Source organism: Suricata suricatta, chromosome 5 (assembly GCF_006229205.1).
Source record: "Suricata suricatta isolate VVHF042 chromosome 5, meerkat_22Aug2017_6uvM2_HiC, whole genome shotgun sequence".
Taxonomy (NCBI): domain Eukaryota; kingdom Metazoa; phylum Chordata; class Mammalia; order Carnivora; family Herpestidae; genus Suricata; species Suricata suricatta.
In genome coordinates, this window is record NC_043704.1 from 102,911,176 (window position 1) to 102,935,047 (window position 23,872).

At 42.3% G+C, this 23,872-nt stretch overlaps 1 long non-coding RNA gene across 2 annotated transcripts in view; it reads left to right on the forward strand.

Annotated features, from left to right (window-relative positions):
- Window positions 1-23,445, forward strand: part of LOC115292070 — a 24,274-nt gene extending 829 nt beyond the window's left edge. The window contains exons 1-3 of one of the 2 annotated variants that reach the window (XR_003908786.1): window positions 2,028-2,106; window positions 13,506-13,577; window positions 23,402-23,445. This is a non-coding gene — a long non-coding RNA (uncharacterized LOC115292070). Of the gene's footprint in view, window positions 1-2,027; window positions 2,107-13,505; window positions 13,578-23,401 lie in introns of those variants that run through there. The other variant, XR_003908787.1, reaches the window with a different exon arrangement.
- Window positions 23,446-23,872: the final 427 nt, after the last annotated feature.

Sequence of the window (23,872 nt, forward strand, 5' to 3'; positions counted from 1 at the left end):
GCGAGGGCGCCACCAGCGCCAGCGTCAGCAGTAGCAGCAGCGGCAGCAGCTGCGGCGGTGCCGGCGCCACCGACAGGCCCTCGGCTGTGACCCCGGGCCCCCACATGGCCCGCGCAGACCGTTGCTAAAGTCCCGGGCGGGGGTTGAGGGATCCGTCTGTCCGCGTGTCCGTCGGCCCCTCCCTGGGCGCTCCGCTGGGTCCCGCGCACCGCCTGCCGCGCCTCGGCTACCTGCGGCCGGAGCAGTCCTCACTTGGCCACGCTTGGGCGGAAGGAGGAGCCCTAGGCGCGCCGAGGCTGCGGGAGGCGGCCGCTCCTCGCCGCCGGAGCGGCCTCCTGAGCTTCTGACCTTAACCGCGCGCGCCCAGCCTCCCGGGTAGAGCTCTGGGCGTTCGGAGCCGCCCAAGATGGCAGAGGCAGCCTGTGCGTGGCTGCCGTGGGCATCTTCGCCCTGGCCGTCCGCGCTTTTGCAAGCCCCCTTGTTACCCTCCGGGGCTGGAAGGGTTAACGCTCCACGCTCTGCTCTGGAGCCCCCTGATCTTGATTAATTCAGCCGTCGCGCTCTTCCTTGCCAGTCGGGCGGGGGCTCTTGCTCGCGTAGGTGTCTCAGTTTTAAGTGATTGGATTTCCCCAGGAATGTTATTTAAATTGACTTGCGACTGGGATTCGCTTACCATCTTTCTTCTGATCTTTCTGATTAAAAATGGATGATGTCCATTAATGGCTAGCGCAACCCCGCAGCCGTCGCAGAGCTTGGGGGCGGGGGCGTGGAGACCGCCGGATGGTTCTGGGCAGATCCTTGGGGCTGTGAAGCAAGACCTCCAGAACTGATAAAGAATTCCCCGCAGAGGCTTAAGTCAAGGCACCACAGAAGTATCCCCTGGGAGGCTGGAGAGCCCTCTGCCAAGGTCACTGTAGTTGTCCAAAGAGAGGATACGGCGCTCATCCGATAAGTCCCCACTGAACCCGAGGCACAAAACATGGATATGGGTTTTGGGGTGGAACGAGGCCTGTTCTCTAGAGTGAAACACATCCTTGAAATGTCAAAGGGGGGTTGTAAGTAGTAGGCAACTTTCCTGAGCATTGATCCGCGTATAAGGGTCTTTCTCAAGGTTATTCTTATTTGCAGTTTGTCTTTAAAGGGAGTCTGTGCTTTCACTTAGCACAGGGGACAGAGCACCTGTCCTTGAAGTCACTCCCTACTCCCTGGGGATGGCCCTTAGGGCAGGGGAGGGAGGACAGTTACCGTGGTTCCTGACCCATAAACAACTTATCTGCTGGGTGGTGGCTTCAAGAAACATCTTTAGAGTGACACCGTGGAGAAGCCAGGAGCTTGTGCTTTTATGAAGGGAGATTGAAACAGACAATTATCTTTTAGGATTAGGATTTATTCATTTCTTTATCCCTTAAACATTGGGACCCCTATAGAAAAATAAAACAGGAAATTCCATAGTCACTGAGAGAAAAAAGTAAAAGCAAAGGAAAATACAGAGACAAGCAGAATTCAGATGTAGGCCAGATAAAAGCAGATTTCTTACAGAGTAAGTCACACTGTATCTCCCCAATAGCCTTATGAACTAAGGTAGGAGTGGTGGTTTGATTTAAACAGGCCATTGCCCTGACTAAATGAAAACATTTGAAATATTTTCTGCTCCTGGGAACACCTTACTTAGCCTCATACTCTAAAATGATCTAAAACGATCCTTTCCCCTTTTGGAGAAGCTTGGCAGTGCCACTCAGACAGGTTACTTCATGTGAAACTTAGTTGAGCACAGGTCCTTCTTTCTAAACTCTCCTAAAGCCACAACATTTCTCTGTGCCCTGGCCTATTTCTCTGTGGGGAGTCCTTAAACCTATTTGGTAAAGCTTGATTATTTGTTAAATAGCCAAACCTGTTTTGTAAAGGGGTTTCAAATTGTAGTCAGATAAAGGAGTGGAAATGATTCATTTTTAAACAATAAAGATTGCATTATTCTTTAATCACCCCTCCTTTTTTTTTTTTTTTTGCCAGATTTACATTGAACATTTTCTATATTCAAGGAACTCTGCTAGATGGTTGCATTATAGGGAAAAAAAGGATTCCTCTCCTGACATGGAGTAAACTCAGGTCTGTACTCCCTTTTGCCTTTAAATGGAGTCAAGGAGAGACTCCACAAAGGGCAACAAGCGGCAGTTTCCTCTCTGGTCATGATTTATTCTTACTTTCCCAAAGAAAAAATAAATTAACAATTTTCAAGCAAGTTCAAGGATGAAGGCTTTGAGTACGAAGTTGAAAAAAAACATAAAGACCTCTTTGGGTCTTTATTATCTGATCTGTTAGGATTTTTGCTAGTGGTAGTAGTAGGAGCAATGACAAAAATAAAGGGGGAGTGGTGTGGTTGGTGATACATAGGTGAAAATGCCTTATTGTTATTTTGAAATTACTAAACAAGCGCATTTGAATGCTTTAATTTCAGTCTGCCTTTAAGGAGTTAGAATTTGTTTGCATATTAGGACAGAGTAGAAGATCAACAAAAATCCTGTATAAAATAAAACACTGGCAGAGTTAAAATGGACTTTCACTTAATTTTTTTCTTTCCAAATTGATAGCCTCAAAATATCATCCATTAAAGACCCTCCACAGAAGCTGGCGCCTCTGTGTTTCTTCTCTGGCCTCTCGGTCTCACTTAATTCATTTTTATTTGTAATGTGATTTCTCGTGCACAACCTTTCAAAGGAACGAAAAGAAACACTGTAGCTTTAAAAGCTCCAGGCGAGACCCGATCTTTATTACTCAGCATCCTTATTCTTTATATTTGTTTAACACGCATATGAATGGGGGCAGATTTGGCTCACAGATAGTTATAAATTCAAGTTAGTGAGGAAAATAGAATATAGTTATATGTTCCATAGAATAACTGAAAGATAAACAAAGATCATAATGTAAAAATTAAAAAGAAACCTAGTTTTGTTGAAAATTGCCACCAAATTGTGTGTAAATAAGTGTGTGTGAGAGAAAAAAACAGATGGAAGGGGGATGGGAACTTCCTTCCAAAAAAGAGTGGTCTCTTGGAGCATATAGCTTGATAGAAATTAAGAACATTAACTGTTTTTATCTTGCTGTACTGCTTAAATAATATGGTTTGGAAATTTTATCTTCCTCATTTATTTACACTCATATGAATGAATGCCAAATTAGCCACACTTTCAACTTTTTAAAACAAGAAAGTAAACATGATGCAACAAAACTGGCTGCTATCTTACCTGTGCCTCTGGGAACTGTCCTGCTGGCTTGAGAAAGACGGTTGGCCTCCTCATGAAACTTTTTGTTCTATCATGTGACCCCTGGTCCAGAAGGGAATTTCTGTCTGATGTCCGCTGACAAGGAGGTGTGCCTTCCAGCTTGGGAAACAATAGTTCTGCTCTTTCATGTCCCTTCTTCAAAATGTCTAAACATGGGCAGCTGGGATCTTGGAAACCATCCAGTCCATAAGAATGCTTTATTCAGAGCATGCAGCATATTTTCTTACTATTAACTTCTTATTACTGATTTATTAACCTTCTCATTTTATGGTTTTCCTCCATTTGCAATATGTTCTCCCTGAGCAACAGTTAATTAAGGATTTTGTTGTAAACAGCATATATTTGCACCATTTGCCTGTATAGAAATAATTTGTGATCTGAAATAATCTGCTTTGAAGTTCTTTTCAGATCGTATTTCTTTGATTACTTATTTAATAAATATTTAATGAGGGCCCACTCTGAGTTAGGAGATGCCGTATTCTGTTGTGGGGTTTTTATAAAGGCAAACTCTTCCCTGTCCTCACAGAGTTTACGGGGGAGGGGAGTGAGAACTGACACTAATCAGTCAAATTAGTGAATCACTAATTCCAGCAGTGATTATAAAGGAGTTTAGCTTTTTTACACTGGACACCGGTTCTGGAATGAGGTGTGGTGGGGGTGTCAGCAGGAGAGTCTTCCCTAAGAAAGACTTCCCTTCCTTGAGGGAGTGCCTCAGTGGCTCTTTATGTTTTATTTATTTTTGAGAAAGAGAGAGAGATGGAGTAAGAGGAGGGAAGGGGCAAAGAGAGAGGCAGGCTCCAGGCTCTGAGCAGTTCTTACAGAGCCCTACATGGGGCTGGAACTCATGAACCAAGAGATCATGACCTGAGCTGAAGTTAGACACTTAACCAACTGAGCCACCCAGGTGCCCCAGGCATCTGAGTCTTGATTTCAGCTCTGGTCATGATCTCACAGTTCATGGGTTCAAGCCCCAGGTCTGGCTCTGTGCTGACAGTGCGGAGTCTGCTTGGGATTTTCTCTCTCTGCCCCTCCCCTGCTCTCTCTCTTTCAAGAATAAATTTTTAAAAATAGCTCCTTAAGAAAAGACAAAGTGAAGAGGAAAGGTGTGTTCCAGGCAGAGGAAACTGCATGAGGACAAGTTCCTGAGGTGGGAACATCCTTCACCATCATCTCATGCTTGGGGGCAAAACCTATGTAATTTCTACCTCAATGTTGAGATTCTCTCCTAGGTTAGCCTGAGGTAGAGTCAAGCCATCTCCTCCTGTTCTACAATTTTTAAACCAAATCTGGTCCTCTGCAGGGTTTGTAACAGGTTGTATGATTATAATTACCTCTATAGTCCTGTTCCGTTTCTTCCTGGACCAAGAAAGTTCCAGTAATGTTTCCTATTCTCTCCACCCCTGCACCCCTGACTTGGAGTGGAGTTTGGATTTCCTTTCAGCTCTATTAGTTGGCAGCTTGCTGACAAAAAGGTTTCTTCAAGCCAAATGCTTGAAGCAGGAGAAAAGTCAAAGTGAGATGTTTGTATCTTTGGTTCAAATTAGGTGCAAAAGGAAACAGAAATCTTTCTCCCAGACTTGGAAATTGGAAACAAAGGTTGAGAACTTTCAAGACCTTATGAAAATACTAACATCTACATTCTATTTGATCTTTCAGCTTTTCAGAGCACTTCTGTGTGCATTGTTTTGTCTTCTCCGCAATTCATTCCTGTGCAATGGGCTGAAGTCATTCTTATGACTTCCAGGTGAAGAGAGGTTAGAGCCAGAGTAAAGGGGTAGCTGTATTGAAAGTGGAATCCAGGGCCCCTTGAAGAGGGTGAGTAAGCATCTTACTCCCTCACTGACTTGGGCATGGCTCAGGGTGCCCCTGTGGGGAGCCCTTGTCTTCTCTCTGATAATCCCTGTTGCAATGAGAGACCAGCCAATTTTTAAGGAACATGAGAGTCGAGCTGGACTGTGTTCTAGACCAGGAATACCAGATTCTTCCAAGGAAATCATTTCTGTCAGTTTTTTGGCCGTTTTCAAGAACACATTAATAAAGGTTTGGATAATATGACAGGCCAGCCATTTTTGTATGCATTTCTGTAAGCAAGAAATTTCCCTCCTTCATTATGTTCCATTCTTTATACATGAACTAAGCCGTCCAGTGCTCATCAACATGTGAAGTTTTCTACTTGGGAAAATAGGCTATATTAGGTTCTGAAACACAAAATGACTATACAATGCTATTTACGAGTGGTGTAACCTTCTATATTTAAATTTTGCTTTATAGCAATTTATTAATTTCTCATGGCAAGCTTTCTGGTTTTTTTTTTTTTTTTTTTTTGCTGGAGATATAAAAACAGAACCACAAATATTATGAGATATATTTAGTGAAGCCAAGAAGATCTGAAATTAGAATTCCAGTTATATCAGCTGAATGAATTCATTCTCACTCATTCTTTTTTTAAATGGTCAGACTATTGAAGTTAGAATATATTTGTCAGTAGGTGTATGTACCAGTCAAATGCTCACGTTGGCAGAAAAATCATAAAGCATGAAATGAATAAGGTGAAACATTTTTACACTCCATTATTTTAACTTGAAACTAGTAATATACCCTTTGCGTCCCTTCCATTATGAGGAAAAATTGGTCGTTAATATTTTTTTCTGAATATTCTCTGCACACCTGGATTGAGTGTGAAGGGCTTGTTCTTGCTTAGCACCCTGCCCATGACTTTCTAGCTACAGGGCGGCAGGACTAGTGTCACTGCCTCTGAGCCTGCCATTAACCCCTGGACAGGGCTGTGGAACATGTACCCAGCGTCCCACTTCCAACATTAAATGACATGGACAACCGTCTTCCAAGACACTTGCCTTAAAAGACTGTGAATATAGACCAAATATCCAAATTGTACGTTAACAATTTCCATTGTAGATTTATCTATGAATTTTAAAAGGGCCTCTTAATCTTCTTTTTCATTTTGATTTTCCACCTGGTCCCTTCCTGCACCTTTCCTTCAATAAGTGACTCCCTGATTCAGCTCTCCAACTCCCTGCTTTAGAGACATCGTCCCTTCCCTTTGGCTGTGCCTTCCACCAGGAATTCTCTTTTCCCCCTCTCTGCAGGTCAAAACCACATAAGATGCAACTCCAATGTCACCTACCCTCTGTAATTTATACTACTCACCCCCAATCCACCTTCCTCGTTTACAAGTTGTCTCTTTCTTCTAGGAATCCTCTAATCATCATCTCCCACTTGTGGCAATTCTCATTTTCTACCTCACGCTTTGGGAGGTTGTGTGCATATCTTAATCTTCAGGTTTCTAGAAATCAGTTCGTAGCAGTAGGCGTTGTGTCTGTGCCTCTGTAGAAAAGTGGTTTTCCACTTTTCTGTGTACTGGCGCACTTTTGATGACTTTGCGGGGCTCGTGAAGTGTTCCCCACGAGCCACATCATCACTGTGTTGTGTGAATGCAGCTCCTCTGTGCCTGCCTGTGTTCTATGCAAAATTCATGAGGCAAACATCTCAAATGTTCCTGTCAGCAGGCCATTTTCCTATAGTCCTGATTTGCTGTTGGGTCACTCTTCTAACCTGCTGCAGCAAAGTTTATCCTGCGGCACGCAAGTCACAGGACCTGCTCTCTCTCACTATGCCCATATTAAGCTAAGGCCATTTTGGGGTGCCTGGGTGGCTCAGTCGGTTAAGCGTCCGACTTTGGCTCGGGTTATGATCTTGCGGTTTGTGAGTTCGAGCCCCAGGTTGGGCTCTGTGCTGACAGCTCAGAGCCTGGAGCCTGCTTTGAATTCTGTCTCCCCCTTTCTCTTTGCTCCTCCCCCTCTCGTGCTCTGTCTCTCTCTCACACAAAAACAAAATAAACATAAGAAAAAAGAAAACTAAAAAAAAAAAAAAGGAGTAGTATAAATTACAGAGGGTAGGTGACATTGGAGTTGCATCTTATATGGTTTTGACCTGCAGAGAGGGGGAAAAGCATGGGACAGGCATCACCATATAGGTGTGGGCTTCAGCTAGGACGGCATGAACTGATTAGAGTTGGGAGCACATCCATGAAGAGCTTCCAGAACTCCAAAGGGCCATGGCCACACCATGTAGGAAACTGCCTTGACAGCTTGTACCCAACTGATACTGAAGGCATCTTTATGGAATTAATTTACCTAAGTTTATGTACCCCTCTCCTACGTAACTATTCCATGATTTTGCTCTAGCCGCTATTTATAGCAATTTGCCTCCTGAGGGGCCCATAGGCTCCAGCTACTGGAAGACACAATTTCACATTCATACTGTTAGTACCTGGGCCAGCCCTGGGCGTTTTTGCTTTAGATCCATTTCTCACCATTCACAGCTCTATCCTGTGTCACACAAGGGCTGATCCCTAGAGGGTACTGGGATTCTGGCAGTGTTCAGCCAGTGGGATATTGGAGAGGGGGAAGGGAGAAGCCTGAGTGGGAGCCCTGGAGCTCTCCGATGGCTCCCTTCCATGGCTTCCGTGGACACGTTTGCTGTGGGTAACCCCAACCCCCCAGGCTCCTTCCTTCCCATTGTTGTTAACCTCTGGACTGCTTTGCGCCCTCCTGGGGGTTTCTTAGCTCTTCCTGTGTAACCAGTTTCTTGTATTTAATTTAATCCCCTCTGTTTTAAATACTCAGAATGATTTATTTTTCTGGTTGGACCTTGACTGATACAGTGGCCCTGAACCACCTTCTACAGCTTTCAGGATGCAGCGATAACAAATGACATGATTGCTCTGATTCTATAGATTGGAGCGAGTAGTATTTCCTCCTCTGTTGCCTAAGACTAGGCCCATTTCTCCCATCCATCTACATGGAAAAGTTGCTAGTGACCGCAGAAAGTGTTAGTACTGCTATGTGACCTTAAGCACTGAATCTGAGTGTGTATTTTCCCCATCTGTAGAATAAAGGATATCATCTACCTTATAGAATGGTTATGAAGATTAAATGAATAGATATATATAAAGTGCTTAGAATACTGCTTGGCACATAGTGAGATCTATGTAAGTGTTAGCTATTTTTATTTAACTAGAAAGAGTGCATTATCTTTTCTTGCCTGTTAGTTTGGTTTTGAAAATGGTGAAGTACAAAGCTAATTTGTCTTAGGGCTATCATGATTTTATTAGATTTGTAACTTGTCTTCCTGAATCAGCCAAAGACAAATGGAACCCATTAACTTTGTAGAATTTAATATTTGGCCCTGAGCTTTATCTTTGGCAAAGCTATAAGAATTAGCCACATAAATTTGTTACTGCATTTGGAAAATGGCTGGAGGCTTTATGTCTCCAGTGAAATTCTCCCTTTGAATGATTACTTTTAGAATTCAGTTCAACAAAGCCTTGTTTTTCTTATGGATTGGGCCTGTTAAAACTTTCTTCTTTTTCATCATGGTAATTATGTAAATAGCCACGAATCCCTTTTCGCTTTGGTTGCTGGGCAGCTCAGAACTAAATGTAAAGTTTAGTGACATTTGTGCTAGTGCCTCCTCTCTTCCCTCTGTATTATGTTTCTTCTTTATTATAGCCATGGTGTTCTAATCCAATTTATTTTTTGTTTGATTCACATTTCCCCATTTATATTTATGTAATAAGCTACAACAAATCTTTTTGGAATAAGTTGTGATGTAAATAAATAACGCCAAATTTGTCGGGTGTTTAAAGTATGCTGTGAGCTTTTCAGTGTTACTGTGCATCACCAAATTGTCTTTAGGATATAATCTCAACATAAGAAATTATACTCTCGGGACACCTGGGTGGCTCAGTTGGTTGAGTATCTGACTTTGGCTCAGGTCATGATCTTGTAGTCAGTGAGTTTGAGTCCCATGTCAGGCTCTGTGCTGACAGCTCAGAGCCTGCAGCCTGCTTTGGATTCTTCCTCTCTCTCTGTCCCTTCCATGCTCCTGCTTTCCCTCTCTCTCTCTCTCTCTCTCTCTCTCCTTCTCTCAAAATAAAAAAATTATACTCTTAGCTACAATATGTCTTGGGAAGTTCAAGTCGTTTGGTCACATACCCCAGACGTTTTTATTTCCGAATCAATTATAATAGCCTTTACCAAAGTCTCACAGAAGATAAGTTCTATGTGATGTTATTGTTATTTGGAAAAATGGTTTTATGGTCAAATAAGTTTGGGAAATATCCAGTTACAGAAAACTATGTGAACTTCACTACTGCAGGGTTTTTCAGAGCCTTTAATTTGTTAAGGTACATTGTGATTCTCTATGAAGGAACAATATAAGGTAGCATTTCCCTAACTTATGTGACTAAGGAACTCCCCCACACTCCTTCTCTGCCAGGTTTTTTTCTTAGCTGAAACTCTAGTTAATATTTTAAGAAGCTAGGTTTCTTCAATATAGGCTAAATTCCCATGGACTGGGTTTTGCCAGGGCAACAAAGGAAGTGCTGCTTTTTCAGAAAGACCACAAGAAAATCCTTAGAATCATGAATCTTTTAATTTTTTTAGTTATTTAAAAAAAATTTTTTAATGTTTGTTTATTTTTGAGAAACAGAGACAGAGTATGAGCAGGGGAGGGGCAGAGAGCGAGGGACACACAGATCCAAAGCAGGCTCCAAGTCTGAGCTGCAGCATGGAGCCAATGCAGGGCTCGAACTCACAAACCGTGAGATCATAACCTGAGCTGAAGTTGGACACTTAACCGACTTAGCCACTCAGGTGCCCCTTTAATTATTCTTTTTTTTTCTAAATTTTTTTTATTATTTACTTTTGAGAAAGAGAGACACAGAGCGAGAGCTGGGGATGGTCAGAGAGAGAGGGAGACACAGAATCAGAAGCAGGCTCCAGGCTCTGAGCAAATGGTCAGCACAGAGCCTGACATGGGGCTTGAACCCATGAACTGTGAGATCATGACCTGAGCTGAAATTGGCTACTTAATCGACTGAGTCACCCAGATGCCCCACCTTTAATTATTCTTTTAAGTTTATTTATTTATTTTGAGAGAGAAAGAGCGCAAGTAGGGGAGGAGAATCCCAAGCAGGCTCCACACTATCAGCATGGAGCCTGATGTGGGGCTTGAACCCACAAACCATTAAGTCATGACCTGAGCCGAAGTCAGACAGTTAACCAACTAAGCCACCCAGGCACCTTTAGAGTCATGAATCTTGAATATTTCCTAATTTTAAAAAGTTCGTCTTATTTTAATAATAAAATCGTATTATTCAGAAGAAACTGCACATTTTTAGTACTCGGTTGTCACTGTTTCCTGCTTCAAGTCTACTAGTCTGGACAGAAATATAAAATCAATGACTAAGTCACTAATGTGACATTTAAGTTGCTCAATATCATGGGGCTATGAATTAATCTTAAACAGAGTCAGGTTAAAAATGAGTCTAAGAATAGAGTTAAGGGGATCAAGCTGTGAATTATAAGAATTTTTTAAATGACAGACTTGGGAAACAAAAGTAATTGCTTGTGAGCACTTCTCCATATATAAACCTCAAACATGAGGCACAATTTTATTAAGATTGACAAGGCTAATCTATAATTAAAGCAGATTGGAAAGACATTTGCAGTGATTTACTTTTTCTTGAAGCTGAACAAAATGGATACTGCTAAGTGGAACCATCCAATAAATACAGCATTCTGGCTGCCGGTCTTTGGATCCAGAGAACACTGGCTCCAGGATTCCGGACTTCTCTGTTTATGTGGACATTTATTCCCAAAGAGTCCATGTCTCTCTTCCAGTACAGTTTTCCTATCATAACTAGAATCATAATAGCTAACACTTGTTTGATGGTGAACATTTGTAAAATGCTTTGCACAAATATCATTATGTTTGTTCTAACAAGATGGATGAGGAAAGTGTTAACAGGGACAGTTATGTGGGTGGTCAGGAGTTGAAGCCATGGAGTCAGACAGACCTGGGTTTATCTGGCTCTACCATCAGTTCTTCAGTCTTAGACAGCTCACCTAACTACCCAAAACCTCAGTTTCCTCCTCTATAAATAGAAGTAATAATAGTAATAATTTATAAGGTTATATAAGGATTAAATGAGATAATTCAAAGTGCTTGATATATAGTAAGTGCTCAATAAATAAGTTATTTTAGAGGATGTAGAAGAAAATGAGATTCATGAGTGGTTTGTTGAAGGTCACAGGAGAAAGAAGAGCTAAGATTTGAACTCTGATCTTGTTATTCCCAGTAGGGGTTGGGGATCCCTGCCTGCCTGGTGAACTCCCTGCTGACCCCACCTACCAAGGCTCTAGCATGTAACCTACCACAGCACCAGTAGAGAGGGGGTGCAGGATGATCTGAAGTGCAGAGCTTTAGAATTAGGCAAGTGTGAGTTCATATCCAAGTGGTGCCATGTATTAGCTCTGTGAAATGGGGATAATGGTCCCTTGTCAGGATCATCGTGAGAATCCAGTGAGAAGATGTACTGAAAGTAGCTGGTACATGATAAGCTCTCGACAGATGCTGGTCATTGTTGAGAAGTGATGTGGAGTTAGGGGATCTCTGTTATCAATCTGGAGAGACCAGGAGTCAGGAGTCACTCCACTTCTGGCCCGGTGGGGTGAAGACTTACATTTGTACTTTATTCCTTCTACCCAGATATAAGGAAAGAGATAGAAAGGCTTTCTCATCCCCATTATTTTTTAACAACATTGTTTATAAACTGTATCTGCATAATCCAAAATAAAATATTAAAGCTCCTTAATAGGCTCTTAAAAGTAATATTTTGGCAAGCTCTTCCCAGCATGTTTACTGCATCTTGGTTTGTAGTTACAGTAAGTCAATATATACTTCTAGATATAATTGGAAATTTACACTTAAATATTAGATGCTTAAAAGAACACCAGAGAATGGATAGTCAGATAATGCCCCACCGATGTTTGATATTAACTACTGTTGGTGGAGTAATATAACCATTTAGGTGTTACAGAAATGAATTCTGCTCCTTGGCAAGGCCCTCCTGTGGGGTGAGGGAGTGTGCTCAGCTCTACCAAGGGGGAAATGTGAAGTGGAGCTGGAAGGGGGAGTTGGGACAGGAAAAGACACAATAATGCAAATTGTGGACAAAGGATCTTATAGTCCAAACAATGGAATAAATGCGCATGTAATGGAGTGAATGTTTGTGTCACCTTGGAATTAGTATTTTGAAATCCTAACCCCAAATGTGAAAATATTCAGAGATGAGGGCGTTAGGGGTGATTAGGTCATTAGGGTGAAGCCTCATGAATGGCACTAGTGCTCTTGTGAAAGGGCCCTAGAGAGCTTCCTTACTCCTTCTGTCGTGTAAGGAAGAAATGAGAAGTTGGCAATCTGCAACCCCAAAGAGGGTCCTCATCGAAACCTGACTGTGCTGACACCCTGATCTTGGATTTCCCAGCCTCTGGAACTGTGGGGAATAAGTTTCTGTTGTTTATAAGCCAGTCTATGGTACTTCGTTATAATAGCCCAAACTGACTCAGATAGCAAGGGCCCGAGAATACATATAAACTGTAAAGTTGAACAGGTCATTCAGTTCTCACCTGGTCTGTGGCAATAACCATGTATCCCTGTCTCTTGCCTCCGTCTCCATCTCCCACCCACCAGTATAAAAATAGGGCATCCACATTTTTTCAATGTTGTGGCAGATTGTATTTTCCAAAGATAACTGTACTGACATGTATGTGTGTGTGTGTGTGTGTGTGTGTGTGTGTGTGTATGTTGCATCTCAAGTGCTCTTACAACGTGACATTAACATGCCACCCTTGTGGAGTTCATGGTCCCTTCCTTTGAACCAACGCAGAGAAATGACTCAGGATGACTTCCAAGCCTAGGTTTTAAAAGGTAATCCAGTCCTGTCTCTTGGGACACTTGTCCTTAGAATCATGTTGTGAGAATCTCAGGCCCACATGGAGAGGCCGCATGTGGATGCTCAACTGACAGCCTGAGCTCGGCCCTCAGCCAACAGCCAGCATCAACCACCAGACATGTGAATGAATGAGTCGTCTGATGATTTCAGCTTCCTGCCTTTGAGTCTGCCAGCCGAGGCTGTGGACATTGAGAAACAGAGCCAAGCCAGCCTTCTGTGCCCCATTTGAATTCCTGGAACTGAATTCTTATTGTAGTCCTAAGCCTCTAAGTTTTGGGGTGATTTACTACACAGCCATAGTAATCAGAGCAAATGTCTCTCGCCAGTTATTTCTGTGAATCCTTGGGGGTGTTTCAAATGTGTCTCATGAGCAGTCTTCTCATGCTCTTCATCTTTGTTTCCAGTGCAATGGTTGCTGCTGGAGAGCAACTAGAAGCAAGGCACAAGGCCTCACAGTGACCTGAGATTAGAACCAGGTTAGTCTCATTTGGGAAACTTCCTATGTAGCTGGGGAGTCCTGATAGTTGTTTGGAATAAGCTGAAAGACCACTGCCTATGCCATGATTTAGTGGTTTAGGCATGTGCATATACGTGCTGTTCCATGTCCTTTTAAATACACAATTGGCTGTATGCTTGCTTGGGTAGGAGGGTTCAGTTGCTGTGGGAGGGTGAAGTTCCTTTCGGAGTACAAACACTGCCCTTTCACCTGGTGCCTATTCAGTGCTGGGATCCCAGCCTGCACACTCCTGTCAGTAGGGACCCTCCAGAGAAACTCTAAAGGGCGTGGTTTGGGAAAGGAGCCAGAAGACCTGGTATGTGCTTTAGCAAGAAAAGCCAGGAGATCTACTACCATTTCTATAGTAGATTGGTTCAAAGGGGAAGCCCTTAGAATCTTGTTTGACTGCAAGTAACAGAAAACCTGAAGCAATGGTGGCTTAAACAAATATGTGTTTTTATGTTTTTCTCATGTAAAAGAAATCCAGAGGGAGGCAGCATGGAGCTGGTATGCAGTTCTGTGATGTCATTTTGTTGCCCTATGGTTACAATATATTAACTCTACCTCCAGACGTGATGACATCTGAGTTTCAGGCAGGAAGAAGAAGGACAAAATATTAAAAAAAAAAAAAGTACACAAATAAAGAAAAAAAATATATTCTAGCTATCTGCTGTTGCCTTAAGGAGCTTTCCTAGAAGCTCTACCTAAACAATTGTGTTTATACCGTATTAGCTCAGGTGAGTTGTGTACCCAGCCTCCAGTGGCAAGGGGTCGGGGATAGTAGTTGGGCACATTCTAAAACTAACTAAACCACAACTGGGGGTCTGCTGGTAAAAATGTAGTGTCTAGGGGTGCCTATATGGCTCAGTTGGTTAAGCCTCTGAATTCAACTCAGGCCATGATCTCACAGTTTGTGAGTTCAAGTCCTGCATCAGGCTCTGTTCTGACAGCTCAGAGCCTGGAGCCTTCTTCAGATTTTATATCTCCTCCTCTCCTTCTCTCTCTCTCAAAAATAAGTAAACATTAAAAAAATTATAGGGGTGCCTAGGTAGCCCAGTGGGTTAAGTGTTTGACTCTTGGTTTTGGCTCAGGTCATGATCTCATGGTTTCATGGGTTCAAGCCCCCTTCTGGCTCTGTGCTGGCAATGCGGAATCTGCTTGAGATTCTCTGTCTCCCTCTCTCTCTACCCTTTCCCCACTCGATCTGTCTCTCTCAAAATAAATAAATAAACTTAAGAAGAATTTTTTAAAATGTAGTGTCTATCACAAGGAGTTTGGAGTCTCCCCAATGTGGCATATTCCTGGGAAGATTTTTGAGAAGCTCTATGCTATGCTAGCAAAAAACACTAGCTTTGGAGTTGGAAGGATTCAGGCCAGGCACTAATTTTAAAAAATGCATATAAAGTGTCCAGTACAAGAGCTGGATGTAGGACACTTGAAAAAAAAAATAATTCCTCTCTCTTCCTCACTAGGCCTCCAAGTGATCTTAGCTGGGGCCTTCAGAGTCAGGACCAATTAGTCTCTGCCATGTTCCTGGGCTCTTTTGCACAATTTGGGAGGAAACCTCCTAACCCATATTCTCAACCAGAATGAGAGCCCCAGGGAATCTGAGCCCTTCAGGGCCAGGGGAGATTCATGCAGGAGGATTGCAGACATCAGGGCACTGACCTCTCTTTAAGTCCTCTCCTGAAGACATCCAGGACTGTGGAGGCATATTGGGGGCGCTTAATGAACAGTTCTGTGTTCAAAGAGGTGCTTAACCTAGATGGTTAGCCATAGGATGTGGACTGCATGGATACAGGGTGAGAGTTGTCAGCCGGTGGCAGGCTTACAGGCTTTGAGGAGTTGCTTACTGTGACAGTGGAAACCATTTACATCAAGACACAATGAGTTGGATGCTTGTGGATGAAGAGGGAGAGGTAGAGAGTCCGAAATAAGAAGACTCCACAGATGCTGTTTCCACAGTCTAGGCATCTGTGAAATAAGAGCTGAGGCTGTGGAATCGTTTACGGCTAGGACAGGCAGACACTCCAAAATCGTAGTGGACATAGAAGTTTACTTCTAGTCCTCAGAAAGTTCAAAACAGGTCCCGATTGGAGCAATTCTCCTTCAGCAGTGCTGTGGGAGCCCAGGCTGCATTTGTCTTACCGTCCTTCATCAGCATTTTATCTGCTAAAGTGTCTAGAGCCAGTGGAGAGGGAAAAGCATGGAGGATGCTGTGTGGGTGGTTCTTGGGGGTCAGTCCTGGAAACAATGCACATTCCTTTGACTAGGAATCAGTCACAAGACTACATCCTACTCCAGGGGAGGCTGGAAAGTATAATCCAGCTATGTACACTGGATTGACAGGGGGAAATGGAGTTAGTGAACAGCTAACTTGTGCCTGCCATGGAGATGATGAATATTGAAACCTTAAAGCCTGAGTGGATTTTTAAAATCCCTTATCCCCCTTATCTTGAGTTTTGTTCTACTGCAAATCAAGGCAACAAGCTTTGAAGATACTATGCCAGACTTTGTGGGAGACCCAAAAAAGAACTCAATCTTCTTTGCCCTTGTCCTTCCCCTTGCCCTAAAGGAATACAGGGTGTTTGTGTAGTGGTGGTGGGGGGGGGGGACAAGAGGAAGGGACAGATGTGTGTATAATGGAAGGTGAGGCAAACAGACAAATGATTGCTTAGGGACAGGCATTTCAGAGGCACTTAATTCAAGTGTTAGTCATGTATGTAAGTGTAAAGATGGTACTGTAAAGCCAGTAGCAGTTGATAATTATTAGCTTTGGACAAGTGGTTCTTAAAGTGTGATCACTGGATCAGCAGCATCAGGCTCATTTGGAAACACGCTAGAGCTGCAAATTCTCAGGCTCTATCCCAGATCTACTGAATGAGAACCTCCAGGGGAGGGCTTAGCAATCTGTGTTTTATCAAAACCTCCAGATGATTCTAACACATAAAGTTTGAGCAGCATTGCTTTTGAGTATATCAGCTCTGTAGGTCATTTGCTTGCTTGTTGGTTTATTTGTTTTGATGTTCAGACCCGTAAGATATCCTAGACCACGGGCGCCCCAGGCTGACTCAGTCGGTGGAGCACGAGGCTCTTGATCTCAGGGTTGTAAATTCAAGCCCAATATTGGGTGTAGAGAGTAATTAAAAATAAAATCTTAAAAAAAGAGAGATTCTAGACCATGAAGGTTTCACCTATCCTTCCCATGTTTTATTCCAATGTTATAAGATTATTTCATAGTGAAGTATCAATAACATCTGAAACCTAAGGAAATTATATAAAGTTATATGTAATGTACTTTCAACACCTTCCAAATTGCTGTTTGTTAATAGTGTGATAATCTTTGGGGTCACAAAAGCATTTAAATCTAAAGACCAGTGCTTAATTGCACGGCTGGTCCTTGATGGTGTTGTACACTCATTATTTCATTTTGGAACTGGAATTTTTATAAACCATGGCTTATAGATTCCTCATGGCACTCAGTATCAGTGGTACAAGAGAAACAAACAACCGTCCATCATCTTCAGTTACTGTTTGAGGTCGGAAGAGCTCATTTGTCCAACGGATCTCACTGAACATCATACACTCATCCAAATTTATTGTCAGAGCAGAAGTCAGATGGCAGTTGTCATGAGGTGGTGCTGAGCCTCCAGTAAGAAGTGCTAACAGTAATGCCAGATTAGAGAAAGTGGTCGCTTTTCTGAAACACAAGAGGTCCTGAGAACCTTGCTTCTTAATCCTACCTCTGCCACTACTGACTCTAAGACCCTCTTAGTTTCTAGTTTTGTAAAATGAAAGAGTTGGGTTTGTTCTGTAGGTCTTGACTTCTTTGGAGCCATGGTCTCTGGGAACCTCTGGAAGCCCTCTGGGGTACATCTACTCCCATGTCCACAAGCAAGCCATGGGTTAGATGGTCTCTCTGAACCTTTCCAGCCCATCTTGTGCAAAGTTCTGGTGTTTCTTTGAAATATGTAGAAAGGAAAAGTTCATTACTTAAATACCAGAGAATTAATTAAGAAATGTCATCCTTCACAACTCTGTGGCTGTTTAAGTCACATACTGTAAAGATCACCTTTAATCTAGCTTAATTAATCTAGTTAATGAAATAACCATCATCTGGTAAAAATGGTTGGTCTCAGGATAGAGAAATGAGAAACTCATTGTCACCTCCAGATGGAAAAAAAGCCAAGAGTTCATACTTTATTTATGAAGTAAAAATAAAGGCCTTATGTTTTCTTTAAGTTTGTTTTCATTTTTTATTTTCAACAATGTTAGACAGGAGGCAGCCAATCAGAACTGAAGAGCTCTTTGGTGGGAATTATCCTTCATCTGCTAATTTCTAAGCAGGAAAAATATGACTAAAACGAGTTTCCGCACAGCTGTTGATTAAGCATAATGGCAAAGTAATCATCATAAAGCTAATAATCAAAGAGGAGCTAACACTTGGAAAGTTTTTGTTGAGTAACCAGAAGGCTCTAAAAGCCAAAAACAACATCTAGCTAACTATAAAACGATAACCCCTCCTCAACATACACTTTTTTGTCTGCAATACAACATCAATTAAACAGAACAAATGAAAACCAGTTAATTACATCAATTTTGAGGCCAACTTTCAACAGCTCAAACCCCCATGATAAACAAACCACAATATTGAAAGCTCTTTTGAAAAATCAATAAACAAACGGCCATCATACTAGGAAAAACTGCAACACATTTAACAACACGTCAATAAATTCTAAACAAGCCTTGTACTTTGATTAGCTTAAACCCTTGTTGCTTGCCCTGTCTGCCCCTAATAGGCATTCCCGGTCCACTCAGGCAAGCGAGCCTGTGGCCTGGTGGTACCACAGTCGGACAGCTGTTACAGACTCCCACTGAGTCATTCTTTGTAATTGTACAGCTCCCCCTGGAAAACAGAGATTAATGAGATCACAAGGAGGACAACACATAACTTCAGATCTTGGTGATGATAACAAGGAGCTATTTAGGATGCTTGATAACAGAACCACTTTCTTTCTTATGTTAGTTATCCAGAAGTCTAAAGTCAGTGGCATTAATGGAAAGTTGAGCTAATGTGGAGGTATTCCAAACAGAGTAAGAGCAAATGGGATTCTTGGCTTGTCTTTCTTTGGGATCCTGACTGAAGACCATTGGGCAAGATCTGTTAGGATTCTAACAGGTTAGATGCCCAGTGGCAGAGAAATTGTGATCCAAGGGCAGATGTATATTTGGGGTCTCAACATCCTTTTGTTTTCTCTCTACTTTGCCTTCTCTTACTTTTTTTCTTTTTAAACATTAAATTCCTTAGAATTATCTCCTACCACCTTGAGTGGAAACACTGGATTTCCTCTGCCAAATGAACCAGGATATTTCCCATGATGTGAGATTACTCTAGGCAAACTTTCTCAGCATAACCATTCCTACCTATACTCCAACATTCTTTTTTTTTTTTTTTCTCATTTAAAAATAAATGTGCACTTTCAAAAGCCGCAGAGTCCCATACTCTGGCCAACCACTGGTTTGGAACCATCTAGATGCTCTGCCATGTGATTTTATATTTGAATAGAAGGCTGAATATGGATCTCAACATTATCTCTTTTCCCATCATAAAAGCATGTCAACTCATTAATCTTAATTCCTTAACAAATATCAGTCTTTTCAAGTGTATACAACTCCACAATGTTAAAGCCAGTATTTTACAAAGGCACTCACCATAAGACTCTACTTCTATAGAAACTCCACAAATTTCTAGTGTTACAAGTGTCAGTCAGGAGAAGAGGCATGGTCAAATATTTGAAACATGTTAAGATTAAGGAGTTATCTAGATTTTTTCCCCCTGGGATCACTTTGAGAAAAGAGAGGAAGATGTAGAGGTTCTGACGGGGAGAAGCACAGATGAAGGAGAAAGAAGATAGGAATTACAGTGGCCACTGAATTAGCAGGATAGGCAGGGCTCTCTTGAATGTAGGTCAGTATTTTTCTTCAGTTCTGCACACAAGTTGTGGCCCTCACAGCCTTCTCTCTGTGTACTAGGGAAACCAAGAATCATGGTTCCTCAGGACTAGATGGAAGTTCAGGCCCCTCCTCATTCTTGGTTCTTAGTTACTACCTACCCCCTTTTTGAGATGATCCTTCTTCCCTGCCAGGTGAGGGATTCTTGGCAGTGTGCCAGGAGATATTCCCAGGGAATTTTGTGGGGTCTAAACAGGGAAAACTGCCCCATTGTTTTTTCTCTATCTCTTACACTCCTACCTCCATATTTTAGGACATCTCTGTTAATGTCACTGTGTAGAAGGGATTGAGGTTGACTGAGGTAAAGTTACTATAATCTTGGGATGTTAAGATTGTTGTTTCTACTATAAGTCTTATGGAAGCATTGGAAACTTTGCCAAAGGATGGCCAGAGACCTCAGAACTGCTTATTAAATCTTTGCTTCTCTCAATCATCATATTTTAGGTTCTATGTGCCCTCATTTTGACTTCTCTGAATTTCCCAAATTTCACCTGCTATAGTCCAAATTAGACTCTCTGACTCTCCTTCCCTTACCATCACTATGAAAAGGGTAGGAATTGATGATGCTGAAATATAGGGAGAGACTGCAGTAACTTACTTTGATTTAGCGTGAGAAAATAACTCCATGCCCATTTTTTGCATAAGTTAGTATTAGACAATTAAGACCGTTTGATGGGTTGATTGGATCTCAAAAACTAGCTTCTGTTTCTCAACCTTTTGTACCTTTACTGCTACTGGTATTCTCAGCTGTGGATCTCATTTTCTATTTTATTAAGAAAGTAGAAGCCAAACTTACAAGTCCACTGACATAGGCTTACCTTCTCTCCTGTTTCAGTAGAGAAAGTGCTCCTCCTCCTCTCAAAGGTCAACCCCCACATGGGCCCTGACTCAAGTCCCCTTTCACCTTCTCAAGCACCTTGTCCCTTTGTTTCTCTTCTCTCTCCTCTGCATCTTGAATCTGTCCTGATCTACTAGATTACTACCATCCTCAGACACACATGTACTTAAAACAAAAAATAACCTCCCTCAATCTATAAGTCTTTCCCATTGTTTTCCCATTTCTCTTTCTTAACACCAGCATTGAAGGTAGGAATGGCAGTAGAGTCACCCGGAGAAAGTAGTAAGAGAAGAAAACAAGTTTGTAAGTAGAACAAATTAGATTTCTCACTGCACAGATGGTGGGTACATGTAGATGACTGTGAGCCAAGTGGGAGGACAAGTGTGTGTTCATTCATTTAATGAACATTTAGTGAGCACCTACTATCTACCAGGTCCTCTGCTAGGTGCAGGGGACATAAATATGGTTAACACTTAGTCTCCCCCCTGTACTTGTGGGAGTGTGCATGTAGGAAGGAGACCTAGGGCAAGTGAGGAAGTGAAGGCTGCAAGAGAAGTAACTTCCGCACCCCCACCCCAGCAGCATAGATTCTGGGGCTAGTTATTGAGAGATATCATATCTTTTAAGAAAGCTCTTGAGGTTTATTGAGCCTCTCTTCCATATAACTGTACTCTTGCCCCCCACTCGTACACCCTTGAGCACACAGGCCTTTCACCTAGCCAGCTTTGGTGAGGCAGTTTGGGGTCCCATTGGTAGTTAAATATTAGCACCATTTTCCAAGATCTGTAAGCTCAAGCAAGTAGTGAGGCTCCAGGTGATTCTGTCAAAGTGTAAGCCCTGTGGGGAGCACTTCCACAGCAAATAACAACATGACTTCTTGGTTAAGTGTAAAAGTAGTTTAGGTGTAATGGCCATTATTAAACTAAGCAAACAAAGTGTCTCTCACTTTGTGTCCATGCTATAAAATTGAGACCTGGAGAAGGCGGATACTCTTTAAGACTTTTGGTGTTTTGTATCATTTAAAGATGGTGTTGGGCCACATCCAAGACAAGATATGATGGACATTGGCTGAAATAATTAAAAGGATTAATTTATTTCATGCATCAAGGAATTCTGGGGTAGCCAAGAGGACAGATACCACAGGTCATGAAGACCCCAAGGATCCAGGCCCCTTTTCTTTTATTGCTCTGCCATCTTTATGTTAGCATTTGGCTTTTATCTATTTGGTTATAATATGGCTGCTGCAGGTCCAGGGATGGCATCTACACTACAAGAAGGAAGAAAAAAAGAAAGCAATGGGCAAGATGCAAAGGACTTCCCAGCCAAGTCAGAGTTCTTTAAAAAACCTTCCTGGAATCTGCACCCAAGGAATTCCACTTCTATTTCATTGGTCACAACGATATCACGTGGGCTTCTTAGCTGCAAGGGAGGAAATTATTTTAGTTTTCTAGTCTTTTAATGAGAAGAAGACAAGGGAAAACTGATCTATGAATGACTGGGTAACTAACAGTACCGCCACACACCCCATGTAATTCTCTCCCTAAAGCAGGGGTTCTGAGCCTAGATGTGCATTAGTATGTCTGGGGAGCTTTTAACATTAAAGGCCAGGCTACCCCCAGACCTGCTAAATTAGAATCTCTGGGTGAGACCCTACATCAGTCATTGTTAAAGGTCCTTGGGTGACTTCAATGTGCAGCCAGCATCTGCAATCACTGCTACATCTTTGCTTTGACTACTTGAAAGCAGGTCCACAGCATCAATTTTGACCCAGTTCTCCTTAGAAAGAAGTGATTGTAAAATGTTAGAGGTGGGCAGGACCTTAGTGATCATAGAACACAATACATTTTCTCAAGGTCAAATATATAGTCAGTGAACAGTCTGGGATGGGATCACCCCCATGCCATACCCCTGCAACTCGCAGTAGTGCCTCCACCCCCCAAGTGTCCCATCACATCCAGACAAATGCAGTGTGAACTATGTGGCAGTTTGGGAGAATTTAACCTTGATTCAATCAGCACTGAAGTTTGAGGAGAGCAGGTGACCTTGGGCTGCAGCTGTATTTTCACTTCAGTGATGACACTCAGCCTGAAATCTAATTTGAGATGAGTGTGTAATTTCAATGTGTATTTAATCCACAGCCACTTCTCAGTAAAGATGATGCTTAGGGGCTTGAATTGTTAAGGCTTTCTCTGTGCAGGCTGCCCTTACTAATCTGCTCTCAGCACAGTTCCCTGGGTGTGCAACTGCCAAAATGGCCCAAGTAAACACCCCTCACTCATCTGGAGTTTTGTCTCCCAAAGCCAAGCAGCTGATCTGTCAGAACCTCTGGTGATGTTGATTAACACAGGGCTTTCTAGGCTGTTAGCACTGGAGACATCCAGCCATGCTGAGGCTAGCCCAAGGTCACCTAACCAATTATTTGAAGCATTGGGGAAATAGCATCAGCCTTTAGGAAAACATCAGTTGGATGTTTTCATACATCTGAAACCTAACAAATATGACCAAACATACACTGACATCTAATTATCGTCCTCCAACTTTCCAGAATAAATCTTTAAGTAATTCAAGACCCCAAACAAACCCATCTTGCTGGATAACTCAGCTAGTGGAGGGAAAAGCAAGTGCATATTTTTATATGCATTTCCTGAAACAGTTGCTGGTGCTGCTCCAGAAGCCCCTGCCAGCACCTAGCACATGCCCAGCCTGTGTAGATTTGCTCTGGCTGTTTGTTGGTTTGAACTGATCCCTGTAAGCCCTGCGCTTTGCTACTCATTATTTAGAACGCCTCTGCAGAACTACATTATTACCAGCCATGACACTTAGAGCAAAGCATCGAGAAATCAACTATCTTTGGGATTTATGTGAAAAAGACTTGTAGTAGCTGGAAGTCGTACATAGGCTGATGAGTGTTTTACGGTAATGTGCTCTCAAGTTCAATTTCTTATGTTCTCTAGGTGACGCAAAATGATTGATTCTGAAAATGAACACTGAAGAAATAAATTGATCCCTTTCAAGTACGCGGACCATTAATTCTTGACCTTAAAATCTCTAAAATGTTTTAAAAGGAGTTGACTTAGCAGTTACTGCATTTTATAGAATTAACTCTTTTTTCTTCTTTTGTTAATATATTATCTTAGCAGGGCTTATCCACAAGCCCCATAGTTTCTAGTAAAATAGGATGGAGCTGACTATATGCCAGACATGCAGCACTGGTTGAAGGAAGGCATAGTAGGGGGATAAAATCCACAAAAAAACTCAAAACTGCTTTCTAGGCCACCTTAGAAATTGGGGGGTTGTTTTGGCTACCATTCTTAGGGAGGCTGACTCTGTCGTTCAGCAATCCCAAGGCAGTTTGATTTGACCCACCATGGCACAAGCTTGGGCTGTGCATATCCAGACTGACTGGGTTGGCTTTACTCTTTCTA